General features: G+C 40.4%; 1 protein-coding gene across 1 annotated transcript in view; it reads right to left on the minus strand.

Moving 5' to 3' along the window:
• Positions 1-1,143, minus strand: part of fhit (fragile histidine triad diadenosine triphosphatase) — a 274,950-nt gene extending 273,807 nt beyond the window's left edge. The window contains exon 1 of the mRNA XM_016566563.1: positions 1,113-1,143. The gene's annotated coding sequence lies outside the window, so the exon portion shown is untranslated. The remainder of the gene's footprint in view (positions 1-1,112) is intronic.
• Between the last annotated feature and the right edge of the window lie 4,857 nt (positions 1,144-6,000).

Raw genomic sequence — 6,000 nt, forward strand, 5'->3', positions numbered from 1 at the left:
TTAAAACGATGTTTTCTAAACCTGGCAAAGTCATTGCAATTGGAACGAGAATGATTAATAATGTTGAAATGTATGGAAATTCCTGTAATGAATCCATTTGTCTCTTTATGCTCTTTATGCTCTAAATATTGCTTGTGCAAAGTAAAACTTGCTTGCAACCAACAGTGACTCTGACTGGTGAGTGTTTTTACTCTTTTAAATTAAAGATTCACAAATCAGTCTAAATGATTCATTAGCAAATTCATTTGAATTTGAATTACCTTATCAAGTTCGTATATATAGGAGGATCATGGAAATTCATTGGTCAAAAACTGTTGGAACAAACACCAACCCTAAACTTGACCTTATAACCTTTTGGTTGAATGGAAAAATGTTCAGGAACATGTCCTAATTAGTAAAATCAAGGTACAAGAAGTACATTTAAACCTATATATTTAAAATATAAATGTCTTTAATTTGTTATTGTATTAGCAAATGGAAATGTCTTAGGTACAACATTAAAGGCTTTTGGGGTGATTGTTTAATAATGGGACAAACTAAAAAAAAATGATCAAAAGTTACTGGGGCCTTTTATTAATACTATGGAATAAAAAAACAACATTAATAGTAGTAATACTAACAATAATTTAAAATAATACAAAAATAATAATATAGGCCTATTATAATATAACATAAATAACAGCAAAAATAATTAATTATGAATAGTCGTTTGATAAGGAACAAAACATTTCTACAGTATACATAAGGCCTTATTTTAATAGTAAATAATAATAGACTGACATTTCAACATTTAACCACGTTTTTCACTCTAGCCTTAGCATGTCTGAATTTATGAGATTATTTCCATTAAACTCATTGCCTCATACTGCTGAGCAAGACATATTTTCCGAGCATCAAATGCAACTACTGATTTGCATGACGCTGTCACAAAAATAACGAGTAATGTTTACATTCGCCTGACGCGCTGACATAGTTCGTGACATAAACCATCTATCACCTCAATACATTTACATAAACACCACATGCGTATTATTAAACACGAATTTAAAGAGACCGTGATCACACCACCCAAATTACATCTCACACCGTCCACACAAAACACATGCACTCACCTTCCGTGTCGAGGAGGAGACACTGACTGTGTGGGGGATTTTGGGAAGCGTAGTTTTTTAAGCTCTCGCGGGAGCGCAGTCTAATGCGCCACAAAACTACATTTCCCATTATGTTGTTGTTGCTGTCAACATATTCAGGATGTTCGAAGTACAATTACATGTTATTAGTCATATACGTCTTGTACGTTGTTTTACATTACGTTTCAGTGCCGCTGTATTATAAAAAAATGTTTTGTCATTGAATACACTAAAATAGAGTGGAGTGGAATGTAACAATAAAAGGCCATTAGATGCATGACCATATCTCACATTAAAACATTGAGTAAGTAGGACCTAAATGTGTTATGATATGATATGTATCTAGTTATTTTGTTTACCTCGGGATGGTGGTGCTCATATAATTCACCCCCTGTGTCTTATTTCTGATTGATTAAACCAATGGTGTTACAACTCAGGTCTTGACTTCCTTTAGGTTGTCGCTAAAAACATCAAGCTTAGACATCCAGAGGCTACTTCTAGTATCCCAGAAGTCATTAGGTTTCCCATATGCAGTGAACCGATTGATTATTGTAGAGAAATTGATTAGCTGACTTAATTAGAATGGACAGTTGATTTAGCTTTAAAACTAGGGGGAAACCTCCCTAAGGAACATTACATGACTATTAATTAAACACTTAGTTAAACTTAGCCACCAAAGACATTTTGTACTAATCTAAAAAGAGTCAAAGATAGTGTGCTGGCAGCTGCAAAGTTTATGAGGCCTTTTATAGCTATGAGTAATACATTTTCAGTAAAGCGAAGGACAGAGTTATTGTTATACCGCATATGACATTAAGAGTCGGACTACAGTGAAAAATGGCATGAATGGCATATTTAGGGTTTGTTTGTTGCTCGCTTCGTATCGAGTGGGATATTGATTTACTGTCATGCAGATGTTGGATAAATGGGGCAACATCTGGATATGACACAATGACTTATCATAAAACTGCACTCTCATTGGCAGCTGTTATTTCCCCTCCTACCGGCAGCCATTAGCTCGCCGTTCTATTCTTAAATTTAATATATTAATTCAAGTGGCTCCGACAGCAAATATATGTCAGAGTTTAAGTGGATTCCTGGAAGCCATAGCTATAGTAGGCTAATAATAATACTAATAATAACAATAATAACAGACGCTGAAGACACATTCTTCTTTAATATGACAATACATCTATTTAATGATTTTCTGACTTGGCAAAACAAAAAAAAAGTCCCTAATTTAATAGGAAAGAATCATTTTAAACAGTGAGACAAAAGAGTCATGTGGAGCTCCAACCCAATATTTTAAAATATCGAAACATACAAACGAGATTATACAAAATCATACAAATTGACTCTTCACCGGGAGTTTGATTGACAGGCGATTTGACCAGTCATAATGCAGAATCTGCTATTTTGTCTAACAAACAAACCAGACAGGAGAGTAGTTTAACGTCGGTGGACTTGAACTCGAAAAATGGTGTGTATTGACGTCTATCTGTGATTGAAACAAAATACCTTCTGATGTTCAATCATATTTATTTTAGGAAGAGATGATCAGATCACGTGCCGCTTGTACTGTACTGAGGCAATACAGCAATCTGTCACGACACATTAAAGGAGTAGTTCACTTCCAGAATGAAAATTTACTGAAAATGTATTCACCCCCATATCATACAAGATGTTCATGTCTTTCTTTCTTCAATCTCAAAGGAAAATATTACAGGAATGTTCTCCATATAATGGAATTCAATGGTGGCCAATGGATTGAAATTCCAAATTGCAGTTTCAGTGCAGCTTCTAAGGGCTCTATACGATCTACTCTACTTATCTAGTAGAGTAATTAGCCATTTTCTTAAAAAAAAAAAATAATTTAATATTTTTACAAATTATATATTTTTTAAACACAAATTCTCGCGATGCGCATGCGCGTCTTCACACATTGCATAATCACATTGGAAAAGTCACGCGTGGTTAGTTTTTCATCAGTGTACTTCGGTTCAAAAAGATAGAGTAGAGCGTAAAACTCCATTTCCTCCTGCAACTTCAAAATCATCCGACATCGTTGTTTTACCTTTTTTTGTAAAGGGTGTTTGACTTTCTTTCCACATTCCCTTTGTAAATGTCACGAATCCGGTCTGTGGACTTCCGTCCGATTGCCACCAGAGGTCGCCCTTCCATTATATTGACTGTCACACTACACAGACTGTTTCATGTAACCTTGGACTACATTTCCCATCTGCCATTTCACTAATCACATGCTCACCTGAAACCAATCACACACACTATATAACACCCACTCAGATCCTGTTCAGATCGCCGAGTATTGTTAGTGCTTATCGCTACGTCAGTGATAGCTACATTACGGAGCCATTCCTGGTATTCTAGTCCTGTCAAGTTTCGCGTGTTTTCGGATATCTTGCCCTCTTTGGACTCTGTTTAACCCTCGCTTGAACTATTGCCTGTGTTTTCAGATTGCCCTTTGGATTACCCTGTTTGGACATTGTTCGCCAGAGATCGACCACGCCTGTTTACTGGACTAATATTTTGTCTTGCCCATGATATGCCTGTTTGCCAGTGACTGACCCTTGCCTGTTTTGTAACCACGTTGTGAAATAAAGTTCTGCAGATGGATCCGAACGTCTCTCGTCTCGTTCGCCCCGTAACAGAATACTCGGCCACACAAGGATCCAGCGGCTTTCCTGAAAAATACTGACCAGGTATGGACATTGCAAGACAATTATTAGCCCTCAAGCAGGGCACACAATCGCTCGAGGGCTATATTCTAGAATATCTAGACATTACTAAATGTTAATATTGCTAAATGCTAAATATTCTGATTTTCCGGATTGTGTCCTGATCGATTTTTTTTGTGACGGCATTAACCAGCCATTAAACTCTCGACTGATCCGTGACGGTCCTCGAGCTACACTTAGTCCATTTTTGGACTATGCGTTATTGTCTGTTGGCTCATCTTTTACTGTGGGTGTCGTGGAGGAACATGACACCGAGTCCCCTCATGTAATGGCAGCCGCACCAGAGCGGGCTCACAAAATGGCGTCGAAAACAAAGCCGTGTCATGCTACTGCTGTCTTTCCTGAGTCAAGTCAAGTCACGGCTGATTTTCCTGAGTCAAGTCAAGTCACGGCTGATTTCCCTGAGTCAAGTCACAGCTGATCTTCATGAGTCAAGTCAAGTCACAGATTAACTTTCGTCCTGTTCTGTTCCGGCCAAGGAGGCCATCTATGAACTCACTACCTGTCCGGTCACGGCTATGAAGGCCGTCTGTGAACTCTCTGCCAGTCCTGTAACAGCTATGGAGGCCGTCTGTGAACTCTCTGCCTGTCCTTTCACGGCTATGGAGGCCATCTGTGAACTCTCTGCCTGTCCTGTCACAGCTATGGAGGCCGTCTGTGAACTCCCTGTTTGTTCTGTCATGGCTACGGAGGCCATTTATGAACTTTTGTCCTGCTCTGAACCAGCCGAGGAGGCCATCTCTGAACTCTCATCCTATTCTGAACCAGCCATGGGGGTTGATTGTGAAATGTCTATCCGTCTAGTTTCAACTAATGTGTCTGATTTTGAACTATCTTTCTTGCCAGTCTCAGTCAATGAGTTAAATAATGAACTGTCTGTCCATCCAGTGTCAACCCATGAATCTGTTTCTGAATTATCTGTCTGTCCACTAATTTCAAGTAATATGTCTGATGAACCTTCTGTCGGTCCTGTTTCAGTCAATGAGTCTGATTTTGAATTATCAGCCTGTCCAGTTACCATTAATGCTCTTGATTTTGAACTATCTGCCCTGTTTTAACGAATTAGTCTTACTGTGAATTGTCTGCCGGTTTAGTTTGTTTAGTTTCAATGTCTACCAGTCCAGTTTCAGTCAATGCACCTGGTTTTGAACGGTCTGTCTTTACAAACTTTACAAATGAAGCTGATTTTCAACCATCTACCTATCTGGTTTCTGTTAGCGATAAGTCTGATTTTGAACCACCTATCTGTCCAATGTTAATTAATGAGCCTGAGGGTGAGTTATCTTCCTGTCGAGTTTCTGTCACTGAACTGTCAGCTTCAGCTTCTGTCAATGCCCTTGATTTTGAGCTATCTGCTAGGCCTATTCCAGCCAATTCAGTTGATTTTGAACTGTCTGTCCAGTTACATTCAGTGGACCCGGTTATGAACTATCTGTCTTGCCAGTTTCAGTCCATGAGTCTAATTACCTACTGTATCCCTAATGTATCTGATTTTGAACTGTCTGTCTGCCTAGTTATCTTCAAGGAGACCAAAACTGAACTTTCAGCTCTATCAGTCACTGCCTATGAGTTTGTTAATGAACCCTTTGTGTTGCCTGCCTCGGTCATTGGGGCTGTGAATGCTCTGTCTGTTCCCTATGTTTCAGCTCTTCTGGCATCTTCTACTTGGTCGTGGTGGTCTTCTGCTCCGTCTGCTCCTCCGTGGTGGTCTTCTGCTCCGTCTGCTCTGGTATGGTGGTCTTCTGGTCCGTCTGCTCCGCTATGGTAGTCTTCTGTCCTGCTCTGGTGGTTTTCTGCTCCTCCGTGGTGGTTTTCTGTTCCATCTGCTCCGCTGTGGTGGTCTTCTGTCCTGCTCTGGTGGTCTTCTGCTCTGCCGTGGGGATCTTCGGACCCGTCTGCTCTGCTGTGGTGGTCCTCAGCTCCACCTGCTCCACTCTGGCTCCCTGCTCCGCCCTGGCTTCCTGCTTCGCCGGCTCCACCCTGGTTCTCTGCTCCGGCCTGGCTTCCTGCTTTGCCGGTTCTACCTTGGTGCCCTGCTCTGCCGGCTCTGCCTCAGTTCTCGGTCTCTCCACTTCCACGTGGACCTGGCCCTCCGTCCCTCCCCCTGTTCCGCC

Source organism: Sinocyclocheilus rhinocerous, unplaced genomic scaffold (assembly GCF_001515625.1).
Source record: "Sinocyclocheilus rhinocerous isolate Xijiao unplaced genomic scaffold, SAMN03320098_v1.1 scaffold1864, whole genome shotgun sequence".
NCBI classification, from domain to species: domain Eukaryota; kingdom Metazoa; phylum Chordata; class Actinopteri; order Cypriniformes; family Cyprinidae; genus Sinocyclocheilus; species Sinocyclocheilus rhinocerous.